The 19,273-nt window shown below is 40.3% G+C and overlaps 1 long non-coding RNA gene across 1 annotated transcript; it reads right to left on the reverse strand.

Moving 5' to 3' along the window:
- Positions 1–1,387: 1,387 nt before the first annotated feature.
- LOC119886106 lies at positions 1,388–11,316 on the reverse strand. The gene is made up of 6 exons (XR_005441441.1): positions 11,094–11,316; positions 7,548–7,583; positions 5,407–5,685; positions 3,716–3,852; positions 2,668–2,722; positions 1,388–1,915 (listed from the first exon to the last, which is right to left on the reverse strand). It is a non-coding gene; the product is annotated as an uncharacterized LOC119886106 (long non-coding RNA).
- Between the last annotated feature and the right edge of the window lie 7,957 nt (positions 11,317–19,273).

The following is a 19,273-nucleotide window of genomic DNA, read 5'->3' on the forward strand; positions in this document are numbered from 1 at the left end:
CCTAGCTGACATCGGGCGAAAGGCGGGGTACACCCTGGACAGGTCGCCAGTCCATCGCAGTAGATGAAAAAGTGGATGTCCTATTTAATTCTAAACACCTAAGCAGGGACGTGCACAGGAATTTTGAAGGGCAGTTGCTCTGACCTGAAAAAAGGCACTAAACACAGTATCCAAAATGTATTAACAATATAAATGTCACCAAAATACATATGAGAAAAAGAGTTCCTTATATTATTGTTTATTGTTTTTTTAATCATTATTATTTTATTTTTTTTTCATTTTTTTTTTTATTTGAAAATAAATAATCTAGATTGAATTGACAGATGGGGAAAACTCGCTTCTAATAAAATATTAAATAAAAAAACGCTTAGATTTCGGAAAAAAATACAATCCTTTTTTAACCTTTTGGCTTCCCGTACATTCAGTTGCGCTTCTAGCTAGTATTCACTTCTGTTGGTACGTATCACATATGGTAACTGGGCAAAACTACGCATGATTTGCATAAAGGAAGGAAACAGGAATTCCGGTAGGGAACAGAATCGACTGACGTGCAGGCAGCGCTGCAGCAGTGCAGCCACTTAAACAGAGTTTGCTCTTCCCCTACTGACTTTCACTTTCGGTGCCCGAATGGAAGTGAATGAGGCTTTGCGATCGCGATTATTTTTTTATTTTATTTTTTTTTCTCGGAAGGGCGAGTCGGAAGGGCAACTTGAGTCAGGAAAGGCAAACGGGCAGTTGCCCGGGCAACCAGAGCAACCCCCCTGTGCACGTCCCTCCCTAAAAGTGTATACTGACCGAAATGAACAAACATCTCTCAACAACTCCTCTGATGATGGATGGAGACAGCCCACATGTAAAAACTATCCACATAATAAATTCTACATTTATTGTATTTATGGCACTACGGTGGTATTTAACTGTAGATGCTTATTGTACAACATTCAACACATCCATAAAAGTGAATTCAACTAAAAGACTCATCTGCTCTTGGTATATCTGAGCTGCTGTGTGCATAGATGAAGCTACTCCACTGTATTTATCTGACCACTTTAGGTACTGGTTACTTTGCAGATTCAGATAAATCGTCATCTAATAAATTATGATGTAATGTCAGCGGAAAAGATTTTAGACTTTATTGGTGTGGGGGGAAATAGTTACTTTGGCGGTTGCTAAATTTATGGGGTAAAGCAAGATTGGATCATCACTAATGACCTTTTCCTTAGTCTAAAACACCTTTGATTAACTGTATTTTATTTAAAATCAAAGGATTTTAAAAGAGGTTAAACATTTGATTATCTAAAAAAACAAAAAAAAAACAGGTGTTGAATCAGGCTGATAACAACTTTTTGTTATTCTTTTCTTCAAAATAAAAACACCATTAGGAATGTTTGTATGACATTAACACTTTTATGTAACAGCTTAAAGTAGACAGGAAATGAAGGTAAACAGATTTGTAAGAGCTTTTTTCACTAACAAGCATGCTGATTCACATTTAGTTTGGACCAATCATAGGGCAGTATGCATCTACAAGTGTGGCGTGATGAACCAGTGCAAAAAACACACACAGTGAACTTTACAGTGAAACAGACATCTTACATCCAGAAAGTGAAACTTCAAGTCATTGAAACAAGGCACCAGTATTCTTTCTTTCATATGATTAAAAACACAATCTTTCTTTAAAACTAGCGTTGAGGAAAGAAATGCACATAACACGTTTCACTTAAAGAAAACAAATAGTGGTTTGTTACACTTAATGTAAATAAAACTTAACAACAAAACCAACAAGACAACATGAATAAAACACATAATTCTTTAGACAATGAAAAATACAAAGTAACAAAGTAGGGATGCAGCAATTATCGGATTCCACTGTAACCACTCTTTAAAACGTCCGTTAATCAATCAATGAGTGTTTCTGTTGAACAAAACAAAAAAATAGGTTACATGAGTGCAGCAACAGCTTAAAGTGCTATGCTTATCAGAGAGGTGGAGGCTACTACTGTTCACTGGCTAAACTCTGGCAGAGGGAACAAACTGCTTCCACTAAAGAAACGTCTGAACTCGCCAGTGTGGGAGCTTTTCCAAGACTGAATATTTGATGTAGGAGATTTGAAAGTTAGTTAAGTTCCCCTTCATGTGCAGTTTATTGGCAGGTTTCTTCAGACTGGATCATCATACTTGACATTGTAAAACTGTAATCTACAGTCTAATATCAGGCAGCTCCAGTAGCAGAATTATCCATCCATCTGAAAAGCATTTCTGACTTTTCACTGTCAGTTAAATCTCTTCTTTGGCCCATTTTACCTGAAGTAATGATTATGTAATAATTATGCACACCTTGATATAGTGTGTTTATCTCCTTAGGACACACTCTCCATATTTACACAAATACTCATCACCTGATATTCATACATCTAATAACCATTCAACTTTATACAGCTTGCAGTTGGAAAGTATGCAAAGAAATACTCACTTACGTAACAATTGTGCACGTAGTGTATTTGCTGATTTTAACAAAAGGTGTACTGGATTACAGTCACTTACTCTCCCTTTAAGGGAGCTACAGTGTGCATGTTTTCATTGCTGTCTTCTGTTGGTCCAAAACCTACAATTTATTTAGATCTGAGAGACTAATATACATGATTCAGTTTATAGATTCTCACACACCTTGACAGCAGCTCTGCAGGATCTCAATGATGACCGTTTCTGTACTCACGAGAACCTGCAGAAAAGAAAAATATATTATTACATAAAATCAACAGTTATAACATACAAATCCGCAGAGAATCAGCAGAGAGTCTATTATTGACGGAAGGAAGTCCTAAATAAAACACCCTGTGCAGACTCCCAAACGTAAAAACAACAAACATGGTTAAATCAGACAAAAAAAGAAACCGTATAAATATAATAGACACCTGTTCTCATGCTGAATTATTTCCTTATATCCTCCTTATTTTCACAGGAGATGTTTTTTATTGTCCTCTCACGTGAAACTTTTCTCCCTAATTATGTCAAATGTTCACAACTTTCTTCTCTTTTCATTTCGGTTTCTGGTGCTGGACAACGCAACTGCCCCACAACTCACAATTCAATTCAGCTTTATTTGCATGAACGTCAAACAACAATATTGGCAAAGCTTAAAATATAATACAAAAGATTCATTTCATTCAATAAATAACGTAAAAGTGTGTGCGTGTCTGCTAAAAATAAATAATAATAAATAAAATATATAAAAAAATAAAATTTGATCAATTCAATTCCGACCGAGTGTCCAGACCTTTTTATATACAGTCTATGGTCCAGACTCGCATTTAAAAAGATCCGATCTGTATCAGATTTGGACCACATATCAAAGTGGCCCAAATCCGAACGGGAAAAGATCAGTTTCCATGTGACTGTTCACACAGTCATAAAAAGATCACATTTGGATCACATTTGGGCAAAGAATGTTAGCAGTAGAATATTTAGACTTTTACTTTCAAAAGAGAGAAAATGGAAAAACAATAAGTGAATGATGTTCAAAGATCTAAAGAAGATTTAAAGAAACTTAATTGGACATTTGGGGAAAATCTAGAAACATCCATTTAATGGACAGTTATGTGTTTATAACTATACTGATTTTTAAATCATCAATAAATAAAGTGTCAGTGGATTTTTTAAGTATCAGTTATGTTGATGTCTGCAGATGTTGATACAATCCATTTTATAAACTCACCTTTAGTACGACTTATTTTGATGAACTTTGTAGCTACAAGAAAAGCTTGAACAGCAGCAACAATTACAGCTCCTAAAAAATTCCACCAAACAATCCTGCGACAACTCCTCTGCTGCACGTGTCCACAAACAGTTTCTCTGAAACACACAACAAAACCTAGAGTCACACTCAGAATGTAAACTGTATCTCATGTGCAGCACACTGGTTATTACCTACACAGAACTACTTGATAACAATGAATTTCACCCGACACAGTGATGTTAGCGTTGACCTCAGAGCTGATGTCCTCCTGCTCGACTCGACAGTGGAAGGATTGTTTTTTACTATTTTCTGACAATTCAAATATTAAACACAGAGTTTCAAAAGTTGTTCATCTCAAAGTTTGTACATTTTGTTTGTGAGAAATATCTTGTGTCACTGATTTCTTATAACCACAGAAAAGTATCTTTTGTACTTACAACAAAAGCATCTTTCAGTTATCAGTGTAACTTCAGGAGTGAGATTACAGACCAGGCTGCTGGCTGATTTATGTGTTGTTATTGTGTTATATCGGATCAACACATATTTATATCTTTATTTTTGCAATTGGCACTAATGTCATACCAACCAGCCATAACATTATGACCCCCTGCTGGTCATAATGTATGCCTCCCCTTTGCCGCCAACACAGCCCTGACCCGTGGAGGCACACGGACTCTTTTTGACCTCCAGCAGCTCATCTGTTGGATCGGACCACAGGAGCCAGCCTTCGCTCCCTACGTGCATCAGTGAGCCTTGGCCATCCAGGACCCTGTTTCCAGTTCACAGCTTTTCCTTCCCTGCACCCCTTCTGATAGGTACTGACCTCTGCAGACCGTTTCAGAGATGATCTGACCCAGAAGTTTAGCTGCCTGATATATCCCACCCACTGACTGTTGCCATGGTAACAAGTTAATCAGCGTTATTCACTTCACCTGTCAGTGGTCATAATGTTTTGGCTGATCGTTGTAATTTTGCATCGTCTAGTAAAAACTGCGCTTCAAAGCCTGTATCTGCCTCCATGGTATCAAATTATTACCAGGAACTATCCCTGTTTATATTTAGAGTTAAAGTCTGATCCTGTTTTTACTTTAATTCAGTTTCTAGATAAAAATCATCAATGACTGAAATCTCCTCTACATCTCTGAGTGTCTTCGTGTTGTTTGTTATGTGAATCATTTGTGTGACTTTGCTGCTGTAACTCTGCAATCAATAAAGTTTCTCTATCTAATCTATTTATTTAATTACAGCTAACAAAACCTTAATGTGGCTGAATAATTCTTACAGTTCAGAACTGTTTTTCACTTGTTGCACAAAAAGATTTATGTCGATCCTCAGGATCAGGCTGCAGCAGCCATTTATAAATCTGTTACTGGGTTTGTGAGTGTAGTTTACTAAATTCTTGTGTTCCTGTGTTTGATCAGACTGATCTCAGAGTTTCTTTCTGTTATTTCCCTGCAGACCCTCTCATTCTTCCTCTCATCTCTGTAGATTCATGAAGTCTCAGAGTCTCAGTATAAGAGTGAAGCTTTCACTCAGTTTGAAACTTTTTACACTTCTGCAGACGTCTTCATCACAACCTGCTTTGTGTTCAGTCTGAAGACGCTTAAATACTAATAACACAACTATTAAAATGAATGACATGTTAAAAACACAACCAGGAAGAATCTCACCACAGATAAACACGTAGGTCTCAGTATAAATCTGATGTTTGATCTCCTCCTGTGTGGCTACACAGCGATAGCGGTCGGTCTTCATCACAGTAGTTTGGAGGGTGATGTAGAAGCTGCCTCCTCTTTCTGAGACCTGTGGCTCCTCAGCAGGAAGTTTGTTTCCAGCACTGTCCTGCCACTCTACTGTAGGTTTTGAAGAAGCACCAAGAACTTCACACTGCAGCAGGGCCCCATCAGCTGTTTGACCGAGTGCACTAACAGACGGCTTTTGAGCTGCACCTGTGAACAGAGTTTAAATGAAAATAAGTGACACATCAGCTATAAAAGGACAATAACAGGATTATAAATGTAACACTGTGATGTTTCTTGTTCGGCTCTTCTCTGCTTGTAAATGAGGATTAAAGTGTGTTTAACAGAAAACACAGAGGAACAGAAAAGCACAGTATCAGCCTCAGTTGCTCCTCCCAGCATTGTTAGATAGGACATGATATTTCAAACATTTCTAACTTCTACCAAAAGTCTGGAAACTATTTACAGCTGCAAACACTGTTCCTGACTCATATCATGACAGAAGCTCAGACGTTTGGACAAACTCAATTTTTACATTTGTTGAGCTGAAAAAAATGATCTTGAAATGACGTCACATGAAATCTGTGGTGAGGATTAGATGACGTATCCCAACCCTCTGTTGAATTTTTGTACCCTTGGTAAGCGGAGCGAGGTACGTGTGTATTTAGATTTGTTGTTGATGTTGTGGAAAATTGATTATGTGATGTGTAATGTTGACGTGTTGTTGTTAATGTGTATATTTTAAGGTTTATTGTGGCTTTGTTTGTTTTTAGTTTCACGGTGCGGGATGGAATAACAAAGATATTTCACATTTATTGATGCCAAGGGCCACTACAGTCAACAAAAACTGAACATTATAAACTTCGTAGAGGCAGAATTTATAGCAGAGCTGCAGTATTGAATTACAATAGATAGTATAGGTGTACATTTAGAATTAATCAAGCTACATTCAAACATAAAACACAAAAGTACAACCCAAAGTGTGTACATGTTGTCACTGAGAAATATCTTGTGTTACTAATTTCATATAACCACAGAAAAGAATATTTTAATTATTAGAAAATCATCTTTCAGTTATCAGTGTAACTGTAGAGTGAGATTATAGATGATCAGATCTGCTTTACTCCAGACAGTTTCACAAGATGAACTGAGGTTTCACTGAGGTTCTCTACACCAAACTCGCTCCTTCAGGTCTTTATGGACCTCGCTTTGTGCACTGGTGCATAATCATGTTGGAACAGGAAGGGGCCGTCCCCAAACTGTTTCCACCAAGTTGGGGACATGAAATTGTCCAAGATGTCTTGGTGTGCTGAAGCATCAACAGTTCCTGTCACTGGAACTAAGGGGCCGAGCCCAACCCCTGAAAAACACCCCCACACCATGATGCCCCCTCCACCAACTTTACACTTGGCACAATGCAGTCAGGCAAGTACTGTTCCCCTGGCAACAGCCAAACCCAGACTCGTCCATCAAATTGCCACACAGAGAAGCGTGATTCATCACTCCAGAGAACACGTCTCCACCGCACTAGTGTACAGTGGCGACATGCTTTACACCACTGCATCCGACACTTTGCATTGCACTTGGTGATGTAAGGCTTGGATGCAGCTGCTCGGCCGTGGAAACCTATTCCATGAAGCTCTCTACGCACTGTTCTTGAGCTAATCTGAAGGCCAAGTGACGTTTGGAGGTCTGTAGCTATTGACTCTGCAGAAAGTTGGCAGCTTCTGCGCATTGTGCGCCTCAGCATGCGCTGATCTCTCTGATTTTATGTGGCCTGCAACTCTGTGGCTGAGTTACACTTTGTTATAATACCACTAACAGTTGACCGTAGAATATTTAGTAGGAGATTTCATGAATGGGTAGCAACCTATCACGGTACCACGCTTGAATTCACTGAGCTCCTGAGAGCGACCCATTCTTTCACTAATGTTTGTAGAAGCAGTCTGCAAGCCTAGGTGCTTGATTTTATACACCTGTGGCTCATGAAAGTGATTAGAAGACCTAAATTCAATGATTCGGAGGGGTGTACTAAAACTATAGTATAGTGTATTAGTGACATCATCACTCACCTCTAATTTCTGCTCTCCTGTCTTTAAAGGCGAAGTCTAAAAGACAAATGAGAACATTAATTACTGCACAGTGTTATGAACTAGTCATGTGTTATTAGTATAGCAACGGAGTCATTAGTGAACATCTAAAATGGAGTTTTTAATTGGACTTTATTTGCAACCCAGAGAAGAAAATCCACAAATGTGTACTATGATCCACAAATATTTCACTGTCCACTAATAACTATTTTTACATTTGTGTTGTGTAAAATCCTATCCACACAGTATTTTTTACATGTGAAATGTTTTTTGCATATTTGTGGACAAGACATTTGATACTGATATGTAAAGATACTCTATATTGCCAAAAGTTTTATGACGCCCCTCCGAATCATTGAATTCATGTGTTCCAATCACTTTCTCAGCCACAGGTGTATAAAATCAAGCACCTGGGCTTCCAGACTGCTTCTACAAACATTTGTGATCAGTGAAATCAAGTGTGGTACCGTGATAGGTTGCTACCTGGGCAATAGGTTGATGAATGAGAACGCAGACTGCGAGCCAGGCCTCCTCGTTCAACATCTGTGCCTAACCTTACAAATGAGCTTCTAGAAGAATGGTCAGAAATTCCCATGAACACACTCCTAAACCTTGTGGACAGCCTTCCCAGAAGAGCTGAAGATGTTATAGCTGCAGAGGGTGGACCAGCTCCATATTAATCCCTACGGATTAAGAATGGGATGTTATTAACCTTCATGTTCATGTAAAGGCAGGTGACCGACAGTTGACAGATTACCACCAACTATTGTCTTCCTCATCAGTAGGAGGCAACAAGGAGAAGGACTGTGGTTTCCATCAGCAGGTGAAAGTGGAAAATCTTTATTTAACCTAACGCTTGTTCAGGTTCAACAGTGATGGAATCAGAAGTAGTTGAGGCATAATGATCATTATCCTAGTGACAGTAAACCATAAGGTCACTGGTGATGGTGCAGTGGATAAGACACACAGACCCGGGTTCTCCCTGTGCCCCTGCAGTGTGCGACCTCTGACACGCACAGCAACTGTACGACGCTTTGGACAACACCGTCAAGTAAATGTAAATGTTTTTGTTATGTGATTACGGAAATGATGTAATGAGTCCTTCCATTTTCCCAGCATATACAGTATATTTAGTTTACTATTGAATACTTTATCACTGCATTTCCTTTACATTTAAAAGTAAATAAAAATGAGCCTGAAAAATGCGTCGTCTGTGGGTTACAAATAGTAAAGTCCAATAAAAGCTTCCATTTATATCATTGTCCAGTAACTTAATAAGTTACAATTAGTTTTGTGGCAGTAAAAAACAGAAACAGTAAGAACACACAGATACCACAACACACACAATATTCCACAAATATCAAAAGGAGATGTAAAAATACAGAATACATAAGTACTCCATGTTTTAGTACCACTAAGATAAAGGTAATATTTACCAGCGTGGTTGGTCTAGCTGATATTTTTCAGTACTGTTTAGCAGTGAAATGACAAAGGGGATGAAGGAGTGTTTGTGTTTGTGTGTGTTTTGTAGTAGGAAACTGAAGGCAGGGACAGGATGCATTCTGCTTTCTTTAACAACAGTTTGTTAAATAAATCAGACAGACTTTTCTGTTGAGTAGCCATTTCAATCAAAGCTCAGCTTATTATCAATTATAGTACTTGTATGATTTAGTGTTGACAGGATTTGTCAAGAGATCATTTTCTGCTCATGGTGTTGTTAAGTTTTAGCAGAAAGATTCTGGTGTATGGATCTTGTTAGATTGATAATCTGTCAGGTGATGCATCGACCACAACAACACCAGCAGTCCACTCTGTTACTGAACAATGATGCAGGTCGACCATGATGATAAAAAAAAGGCAGAAAAAAAAAAGAAATTTAAAAGCAAAATGATAAATTAACTAATCAAACACGATGCAAACTAAAAAACAGCCACTGCTGCAGGTCGCTAATGTGCCCAATCCAATCAGGAGAACTTACATGTCAGTGGTTGTAGTAGAGGTAAAGCAGGAAGAGGAGGGAAAGGAGAAAAAGATGTCAGGTCATACCAGGTGCATACCAAGAGCATCACAGGCCGAAACGGCGGGAGCTACAGGGTCAGACTTTAGCTGCATTTCGACCAAAGGAACTATACCCCGGAACTAGGAACCTTTGGAGGAACTCACTGCGTTTCCCCCGCAGGGACCATATTTTCTATGTTATTATATAGCAGTAGCGATAGTAGATAGTGGTTACAAATAATGATGCCTGTGCATCGTGTACGGTGTATAGGCCTATGTCAGCTGGTTAATTTCTCTAATCTTCGCAGGTCTCTAGACCACGGTGGAAACCAGTCAAACAATCGAAACATGGCTTTTAAAAAGCCTGGCGTTAAGCAGGTGTAAACAATTCATGTCGCTCTCCAAGTGTACAAACACACCTGCATGTGTGTGATTTCACAGCATCTGGTGAGGCGCATGTGGAGGAGACTTCACCTATCAAAACCATGGTGGTACCGAATGACATCAGCACCAACAGGTGCGTTCACTGTTGCTTTACCTGGTCTGTGCTTTAAAATATACACCATGTCCGCATCTTCTATTGCAGCGGTTGTCAATAGCAGCCAGAACCGGTCCGCCAGCAATATTATCTGGCCCATGGCCAGATGCTTTGACAGCAGAAAAAAATTAAAATAAATTGATAGTGACTGGTGCTGAAATAGATCTCAGTCACGACAGCAACAGTTACTCACATATTCACTTCCTCTTAAGTGATGGTGCCTCCAAAATAAGAGTGCGAGAATGTTTTTTTTTTGCAGCAATGCTTTATGTCGAGTTTATTGAGAGCTTTTACTTTGAAAAGTTCTGAAGTGTATTCAGACGAGACTCTGGCCTGCTTGCCACACCTCCGTCAGTAAACGTGATTGGATTCCCTGAATTTTCTCAGGAAAATGAAAATAAGCGTCCATAGGTTTATGAATGCGGATCAAATGTCGGGACGCGCACACACTGCAGCACAGTGAGCATGTGCAAAAGTGTCCTTATAATCAATTTGTTTAAAAATGTCTGCAGGATGTTGGGATCGATCATACAACTCTCCCAACGGGAGTCTCGAACTCTACAGACTAATCTAAACATGCACACAAGCATCCAAGGGTCTGAAATAATTAGAGTTTGTTCTGGTCCGCCATGTAACGGCAGGAAAAAAATTTGGCCTGATGCCAGACTTATTTGCAGACAGACTATTTGCACCTGTTAATATACCTGGGTGGTCTGCACAAGCAAAGTCTATATCTTTTATCAACATCTTGGTTAAGTTCAGATATTGAGATTTTCATTCAATTTAACAATTCATGATTGACCAGTATAACACCTGTATGTGATTCTCACATTGTCAAATTGCTGATATGTAATTAAAGTCATACTTTCAAGGTGTTGTAACAGAAGACTAAACAGACAAGTAAGAACAGCTGGAGTCAAACCAAACCTGAAAGGACAGCTGGAGATCTTGATGAACAATATATCAATTAACTGTTTAATGAAAACACTCACCAACAACAATAAGATGAATGTGGAATATCTGTCTTGGCTCAAGCTGGAAAATCACAGGTGTAGTCTCCACTGTCGGTCACCTTCGTATTTCTGATGATGATGGAGGCGTTGCCGTACTTCAGCTCATCTTGAAAATGTGCGACCCGACCTTTGAACTGATGATCTTGACCTGGACGGCCGTTGTTGTAGTTAGAGCCTCTATCATAAAAGAAAACTCCTTCGGACCATCTTTCTTCCAGTCAAAGACTTTTGACTCCACGTTCTGCTTGTTGCTGAGGAACAGGGTAAAATTGCGTCACTCCCTTCTTTCACAACCACTCTGACGTCACCCGACCTGAAAGAAAAGATTATTTTAGTCATTCTGTTCATCAGATAACACATTTACATGTCACCTCAATGACTCTGAAACACCAGTTTATAAACACGTTAGTTAGTCGGCACATTATTTATGGAGATTTTTCATGTTGGCGTCATTTAAGAATATTTAAGTGACATAAGAAACATGTCACATGACACAGACACTTTATTAGAGTTGTTTTGGTTTCAGACTGAGGGCTCAGTATGAACCAAGTATCTAAAGATCATAACTACTCAATAATGGAACGCTCAAATAATCTTTACTGCACATTCATTAAAAACAAAATTATATAATAAAGGTCATTGGAAACGAAAAACACAAGCTGACTGAGGGCTGGATTCAAAATCACACAGAAAAACTAAGTAAAACATTTTAATCACATGCTGACCCAACTTGCGTAACTTTCATCACAGCAAATGTGTGTTTGGACCCTGTGTGCCTGTATGCACTCCTGACAACATCTGGACATGCTCCTGATGAGACAGCGGATGGTGTCCTGGGCGTCCTCCTCCCAGACCTGGATCAGGGCATCAGTTCGCTCCTGTACGGTCTGTAGCGCTACTTGGCGGCGCCGATGTGAAAAGTCGGCTCCAGCCTGATTGACAGGTCGCTATGGTAATGGCCTGTCAATCATAGATAATCCCGCCCTGAAGCATACTCTGCTTTGTGGTCCATTTTAAAATAAATGGGACCATAATTTACTAAATGAACATCATGTTGTCTTGAAGAAGACTTGAAACTAGCGACTGAGACCATAAACTCATCAGGAAAGTGTTTACGGAGGTAATAATTCAGCTGAGAAGTAAAAACATTTTCACATTATTTCTAATGGAGCAGGACTTCTTTTTGCAACCAGAAGAGTCGCCCCCTGTTGGATTTTCAACAGAATGCAGGTTTCAGGGACTTCCGCATAGGCTTCATATTGTAGACCGGAAGCTTCCCGCTTGTTATGTTAACTGTTGTTATTTATATGCCAACAATTATCCAGGTTATTTATACAGATGTATTTAATGCTTGTTATATTATTTCACAACCACACATACCTATTTGAAAAAAAAGTAAAATCATGTGGCAATAAAAAGACAATTTAAAAATAGAGACATTTGTTTTGTTCAGCTCAGAGTTAAACCTGCATGTCCTTCTTTTCTAATTCTTTGCAGTTCTGACAATATACTCAAATCAGAAATTTCATAATGTAAACTATTTGGTCTAAAGACTAATTTACCACAGTGCTGTATAGCCTACAGTGTGCGCACTGTTTTAGGAGGTGAGAGAGGTGAGATGCTGTATAAGACTGAAACAGAATTTATTCAACATATAGCAAATACATTATTTCAATGGCATTAAATGTACAATCTTTGGCTGAAGAATACTGACATTTTACGAGGTCCTTAAGACCGGCAAAAACATAATTCTTTAATTTTTATTTTATTTTAATCAGTGCAAACACTGAGAACGTCATCTTGTGAAATCCATTAAGCCTTTGAGGCAGTATGCTTACATCTGGGCAGTGGAACAACAAAACACAAAAGATAAAAAGCAAATAAGACTATGGCATGTGGCCTCCTTAATTTCTAACTGAGTCCCTTAAAGCACTGACCACCTCCTCTATCCCTGTTATTTGAATGTTTCATCTTTGCAAAGGCACGGTGTTCACCTGACCATCATGGCCACAGCGCTGCTGACTTTGTTAATGCGCGTGGACCACTTAGACTACTAGCCGAGGTCCAGCAAGGCTTGCTTTATTGCTGGCAGCTCTTCTGCGCAGTGAGTTTCAACTTTTTAAAGGTTTTCCTCATGTTTTCCTCCTTACATGTATGTGGTTTAGTAATATTCAGTAAATAATATAAAACTAAATAAATAACTCCTCAAGCTCGGGTCCTCTACCAGAGGCCTGGCAGTTTGAGGGTTCTGCTCAGTATCTTAGCTGTTCCTTGGGCTGCACTCTTCTGGACAGAGACCTCTGATGTTTTACCTGGAATCTGCTGTAGCCACTCTCCCAGTTTGGGGGTCACGGCCCCCAGCGCTCCGATCACCACTGGCACCACTGTTGCTCTTACTTTCTACATCTTTTCTAGCTCCTCTTTCAGCCCTTGGTATTTCTCAAGCTTCTCGTGTTCCTTCTTCTTGATGTTGCTGTCTCTTGGGATCGCCACATCTGTCACTGCTCCTTCTTCTGCTGTTTGTCGATCAACACGATGTGTGGTTGGTTAGCCATCACCAGTTTGTCAGTCTGGATTTTGAAGTCCCACAGGATCTTAGCTCGGTCATTCTCAACTACTTTAGGAGGTGTCTTCCATTTTGACCTTGACTTCCAGCCCATACTCATGGCAGATGTTCCTGTACACTATGCCAGCTACCTGGTTATGGCGTTGCAAGTACGCACTTCCTGCCTGCATCTTACACCCTGCTGTTATGTGCTGTACTGTCTCAGGGGCATCCTTGCACAGCCTCTCATTGGCTACAGTCCCAGGCGGGCTCTGTGTCTGACGGTCTAAAGGGGGGTAGCCTCAGGGGTGCCACTCAAAAATAAAGTTTAATCTTCCCACCCCCTAAATGTGTTAATAATGTGACAAGAACTAAACTGACAAAATTTGGATGTATTCTAATAATATTTACTGGTAGCTCAGCACTGACAAAATCTTACAATATGCAACATTTTCCGATTTTAGTGTGTAATATTAACTTTAATATCACAAGTTAGAAAAATGCAAAAATCCTCAAAAAGAAGACTGATAGCTGCTAACAGTTACTTCAGAAGTTAATAATCAACAGTATCCATAAGTGTCCAGAGAATGACCGTATTGCAGCTACATGTGTTTTCCAGCTCACACAGTAGCTGCAGATCATCTATGGAGCAGGCGAAACACATGTAGTACATGTAAACCAGACAGCCCTTCAGATAGACCTTCATTACGAAAGCATTGAAGTGGCTGAAGTGGGCAACTTAATAATTATTACCGTGTTCGCCTTGTAGACCAGCTGTAGAATAACAGACGGGAGCTTAAAAGTTCGCCTTCTCTGGCGCTACTCTCAGTACTTCCGAGTAACAGTCATGTGACTAGCGATAAACCTTTCTCTTCTTCATAAATTTAACAAGAGCAACGTAAACACAGCCGGTGTTGTCATGGAAACGGGTTTACGCAGTGCGTGGATGATATACCTGAGACACACCCTCCGTCTACCTGTCATTGATTCCCGTAAGTTTCTTAGTCTAACGTGCATCTGCTGTCGCGACTTCTGCGCTGTAACGTCCCTCAGAGCATATTAACCACTTCTGTCACCTTCCCTGCACGGTGCTGTTATACAGAAACTCTGTGGCTACACTACAACTGTAAGCTGCTGTTAACCTCATAGGCTTACTGTCTATGGGATAAGTTAGGCTACACAAAGTAACACCGTCCCGACCGCCATGTTTACCAACAGAGTTTTCAGGTTTGTGCTCGTGGCGATGAAACTGACCAAAAAGAGAAAAGGCAAACGCTATCAATGTGAAATGAGTAACGTTACAGCTTTAATCTCCCCCGGCACTGCAGATGGGAGCTGGAGCCGATAATAGACCTACTGCAATGCTGTGACCTGGGAGCGACTGCCATAGAAGACACAGCGCAGAAGGTGTTTAAGAAGTTTTCTTACCTTGTTCATCCCCAAACGTTTGTCCAGACCGAGCGAGGAGGCACACAAGAGGAAGAAACTTCATGAAGTTAGTTGTCGAAGCCATTTTAACATTAAACATGACTTTAGCTTCACTGTAATGCCACTAATGGAGATTTAACGCGTGCCTTCCAATATCCAGAGTTCCGCCCTTGTGCCCCTCAATGCTCGTCATCGATAGAGGGGGTGGTGATTTTAGGTGTCCCGGTCCGATCCTCTTACTCAGTGCAGTGTTATTCCAACCCCCGAGGGTGCGACTGATAGAATGGGGAGGATCTGCGTGCTCGCCAGCGGGAGCGAGCGAGAGAATTTTGTTATATTTATTCTCCTGCACATTAGCGGAGAATAAGATGATCCAGCTGTAGCTCTGTGTCTGTCCTCTCTGCTCCACCTGAAGCTGTGAGCTGCACTTTATCAGAGGCGCTGAAATTAACTTTTGGATTTGTGGTGAGGTTTAGGCAGCAGTGACGTGTCTGCGGCTGGGGTGGCTACATCTAATGTACGCCTACTCTTAATTTCGCTACATTTTCCATTCACACCTTTTATAACTTAACCACATGCAAAAAGTTTTGTTCTTCAGCGGTTCTTTGGGGTGGTTGAGGAGCAATGTAGCACCTCTACCATGTAAAGAACCAGCTCAGCTCCTGTATGGTTCTTAAGAGGTTTTATAAACTCTCTTTTTAGTCTTTTGAAGAAACACAACACTTACAGAATGTATATTTCCTGATGATAACATATTAAAGCAGTGGTTCTCAATCTTTTTTCCTGCAAACTCCCCCAACATGTCTAAGGTTCTTTGCAAGTGCACTGGAAAGGAAGCAAACAATACTGTAAAGTTAGGTTACATGTTGCTTTAATTTATATAAGCTATTTATCATATTTACTGACCTTTATCTAAGACTTCGTCGTCAAATGATTATAGATGGGCTGGAGGAATAAAGTATGTGCTTTGAGAAAAAGCTAAATAGGCCTACCACAGTATATAAATATGCCCTGAATTGTTTATTTCACAAAAGGCATTTATGGTGGGTAGAAAAGTGACACTTCTTTAAATTAAATGAAAATTAGAATTATAGGATGTTTTTGTAGCCTTCTGTCTATATAGCCTTATACAACCCAACAAAGTATACTTTCAATTGCTTTCTGCCAGAGTGCCAGATTACCTTCCACATGTCCTGTATGTAGAGATGCATCTGTAATAGTGTGCACCATATACACAGTAATAGTACAGTAATGTAAAGTAACAATATGGTAACATGGCTTTGTGTGTAAACTGATTATTTTGCTAAGAAATACCAAGACAAGATGGTTGTTCTGAGTGACTAACCCTGAGAGTTGAACATTCAAAAACATATAACGTAACATTGTATAAAAACAAATGTTACAACAGAACTTGTGTCAAGCATAAAGCAGGTTAGTTTACATTGGTCTGGTTTCAAACAGTTAATGCAAAGCGGATCGTTAACTCCTGAAAAATACACTACGATTCACTGCAGTAGCCAAGCAGCTGTAGCACACTGTAGAAATTGTAGAATCACACTTTCTTATGAACATTATTAGATCTTTAAACCATGACTAAGCTTACTTTTGGCATGTATACTTCAAAAATATCTTACAACGGTCAGTCTGCCATTTACAGCATGATTAGATCTTAACCTTGAGTGACATTAACTAATACCAGCAAATATGTTACGTTGGTAGTATTAACTTTACATAACAACTGCTTAGCACAAAAACAAAACGCTAAACACATTGTTTTCATAGACCTTTATAGACAAGATTCTGTGCCAACAAAAGTTATTTAAATGTACATCGTTGCCCTCCTTGGTCTCAATAGGGTGATACTACACTGCTCAAAAAAAAAAGGGAACACTAAAATAACACATCCTAGATCTGAATGAATGAAATGTCATTAAATACTCCTTTCTTTACATAGTTGAATGTGCTGACAACAAAATCACACAAAAATGATCAATGGAAATCAAATGTATCAACCCATGGAGGTCTGGATTTGGAGTCACACTCAAAATCAAAGTGGAAAACCAAACTACAGGCCAATCCAACTGTGATGTAATGTCCTTAAAACAAGTCAGAATGAGGCTCAGTAGTGTGTGTGGCCTCCACATGCCTGTATGACCTCCCTACAACACCTGGGCGTGCTCCTGATGAGGTGGTGGATGGTCTCCTGAGGGATCTCCTCCCAGACCTGGACTAAAGCATCCGCCAACTCCTGGACAGTCTGTGGTGCAACGTGGCGTTGGTGGATGGAGCGAGACATGATGTCCCAGATGTGCTCAATTGGATTCGGGTCTGGGGAACGGGCGGGCCGGTCCATAGCATCAATGCCTTCCTCTTGCAGGAACTGCTGACACACTCCAGCCACATGAGGTCTAGCATTGTCTTGCATTTGGAGGAACCCAGGGCCAACCGCACCAGCATATGGTTTCACAAGGGGTCTGAGGATCTCATCTCGGTACCTAATGGCAGTCAGGCTACCTCTGGCGTGCACATGGAGGGCTGTGCGGCCCCCCAAAGAAATGCCACCCCACACCATTACTGACCCACCGCCAAACCGGTCATGCTGGAGGATGTTGCAGGCAGCAGAACGTTCTCCACGGCGTCTCCAGACTCTGTCACATGTGCTCAGCGTGAACCTCCTTTCATCTGTGAAGAGCACAGGGCACCAGTGGCAAATTTGCCAATCTTGTGTTCTCTGGCAAATGCCAAACATCCTGCACGGTGTTGGGCTGTAAGCACAACCCCCACCTGTGGACGTCGGGCCCTCATACCACCCTCATGGAGTCTTTCTGACCGTTTGAGCAGACACATGCACATTTGTGGCCTGCTGGAGGTCATTTTGCAGGGCTCTGGCAGTGCTCCTCCTGCTCCTCCTTGCACAAAGGCGGAGGTAGCGGTCCTGCTGCTGGGTTGTTGCCCTCCTACGGCCTGCTCCACGTCTCTTGATATACTGGCCTGTCTCCTGGTAGCGCCTCCGTGCTCTGTACACTACCCTGACAGACACAGCAAACCTTCTTGCCACAGCTCGCATTGATGTGCCATCCTGGATGAGCTGCACTACCTGAGCCACATGTGTGGGTTGTAGACTCCGTCTAATGCTACCACTAGAGTGAAAGCACCGCCAGCGTTCAAAAGTTCATTCATTACACACAGACTGATATATTTCAAATGTTTATTTCATTTAATTGTGATGATTAAAACTGACAACTAATAAAATCCCAAAATCAGTATCTCCGAAAATTGGAATATTACTTAAGACCAATGCAAAAAAAGGATTTTTTGAAATGTTGGCCAACTGAAAAGTATGAACATGAAAAGTATGAGCATGTACAGCACTCAATACTTAGCTGGGGCTCCTTTTGCCTGAATTACTGCAGCAGTGCGGCGTGGCATGGAGTCCATCAGTCTGTGGCACTGCTCAGTGTTATGAGAGCCCAGGTTGCTCTGATAGTGGCCTTCAGCTCTTCTGCATTGTTGGGTCTGGCGTATCGCATCTTCCTCTTCACAATACCCCATAGATTTTCTATAGGGTTAAGGTCAGGCCAGTTTGCTGGCCAATTTATTTATAGTATATAAGACAAGCTGACTCCTACTTCACTCAGATGTCTATTCTCAGTGTTTGTGACCTGCACCTCCACTTCACACAGTGTTCGTTTCATACTGGATCACTACTGACTTCCAAACTAGTTGTTACGCCACAAAATCATTCTGCAGTGAAGCTAAAAGATCCAAGTTAATCAGAAGAAGCTTTATTGCCAAGTAGTGCTTTACACATAGGAGGAATTTGCTTTGGTGATAAGGTGCTACACACAGAAAAACATACAGTTGACATAAATGCAGAAATATATAAATATGGAATAGACAATGCAAGTTATATAAGAATAATAATAAAAACAATAGAGAAAAATAATACAACTATTTGCACAGAAAGAACAATGTGGCAGATATTTACATGTGCATTTTTCTGGGTTTGTGTGTTGTGTGCAGACGTATTGCATCGGAAGAGAATATTGTGTACATAATATATAAATTGACAACATAACAATATACAACAATAGCGAGGTTTGTGCATGATTACATTTGCAGAGACATTACCGCATTTGAAAGGGGGGAGTGTCAGTGGGGGACCCGGGCCTTGTTAATGAGGCTA

The sequence above is a fragment of the Micropterus salmoides genome, unplaced genomic scaffold (assembly GCF_014851395.1).
Source record: "Micropterus salmoides isolate LMB-PRFRI ecotype aquatic unplaced genomic scaffold, ASM1485139v1 Ms_hic_scaffold_4, whole genome shotgun sequence".
In the NCBI taxonomy this organism is placed as follows: Eukaryota; Metazoa; Chordata; class Actinopteri; order Centrarchiformes; family Centrarchidae; genus Micropterus; species Micropterus salmoides.